Source organism: Tiliqua scincoides, chromosome 1 (genome assembly GCF_035046505.1).
Source record: "Tiliqua scincoides isolate rTilSci1 chromosome 1, rTilSci1.hap2, whole genome shotgun sequence".
Lineage (NCBI taxonomy): Eukaryota > Metazoa > Chordata > Lepidosauria > Squamata > Scincidae > Tiliqua > Tiliqua scincoides.
The window spans coordinates 74,486,339-74,487,935 of NC_089821.1; positions in this window are offsets into that span (position 1 = coordinate 74,486,339).

The following is a 1,597-nucleotide window of genomic DNA, read 5'->3' on the forward strand; positions in this document are numbered from 1 at the left end:
ATCCTGGACATATGAATACGTGACATTTGGGCCACCTCTTGTTCTTAATGAACTTTAGTTCACTCATCCTCACAGCTACCTTACAGAGTCACCCAACATCGCCTCAAGAAGGCAGAAGAGATTCACGCTTCACCTACCCAATCAAGCCCACTTTCTGAATCATATGAGACCTGGCATTGCATAATACAGTGTGCTAGCATATGCAGGATTCTGCATTGTTTGGAACTCCTTGTTGTATCTAAGCAATCCAGGGTTTAGCTAAGGACAAGGCTCCTAAATGTAAATAGCTTTCAATTCGAGGCTCTTGTGTACTGCTATCAGTTCAAGTTAGGCCTTGAGCAATATTCCCTCACACAGCATCATGCCAAGAAACCCGGTGTAACTTGACACAATGCAAAATAAGTGTCTCATCAAATCAAGGATTTGCCAAGCTTCTTCTGCCAATGCCGCTCTTCCATACCCAAAGATAACACAAGTAGACTGCGAGAGCCGTGGCACTTCCATGCACATCCCTCAGCCAGCATGTACTGCATTTTGCATGGAATTCCTGTCATGTTGAAGAGGAAGGGAGGGAGGGAGAGCTACTTGTCAGCCCAAGATGTTGGGTACTAAATAATTGTATTCACAAGGTCACAGGACACCTGCATTTCAGCAAGTGGAAGACATGGCATAGACCTCCTCGAACAAAACATCTTTCCTGGCATTCATCAGCTGAAATAATTTACTGGTGTACTGAAAGTAGCAGAACTGCCTTGGCACTCTCCATGGCAAGAGTGTGTATAGAGATCAGTTCTATTCAGATTAAAACATAGATTTGAATTGGAAGTAAGGTTGAGGAAATAAGTATTTCTAGGGACAGGATTTGGGTGGGTGGAAAGGATTTTTCTAGAAAGCCATCAGTAACTCTCTTGGGGAAGCCTGGTGGCAGGATTTTTCTTGGCATTCAGGACCTTAGGGCCAGTTCCTGCAGGACAGAACGGTATGATTAGGGCATCTCCAGCATTACTTTTATGCCACTCTGATCATGTTAGCCCGGAGGCGGGGGGTGTCATGTGAAGGGGGGCAATGTCACAGTTATTTGCCACACCAGTGCCTCATTCCTTGTTTGAATACTCTAACTTGATTGGGGAAAAATGTGGGATGGCACCACAAGCAACAGCAGCCGTACAAACTCTGAAAGAACCTTTTCTAACTGATCATCCCATTTGTGGCTGGATAGAATTTTATTTTCCCTAGTTCAATTTAATTAGTCATCTGGAAAGAGGGGCAGCTTTCCCACAAACTCACTCCTTTGCGTCACCCCATTTTATAAGCCATTCTGTCTTCAGCCATTCTGTCCTCTTGTGTGCTTTACCACTATAGTCCTACTCTCCACCTGCAGTACACAATACTCCAAATATTACAAGTTAATCTACAGAGGTACATTATATGAAGGAGCAGAAATCTTATGTGGATAAGATGAATATCAGGTCCTGTCCAAATCCATGACTATATGATTCCAAGTTCTATGGCCTTTGCTGTCTGCCTAAGACTGCAAACACAAGTCGCACCTGGCAGCCTCAGTACCAGCTGGTGAGTTGTATTCAGCTCAGTAGTC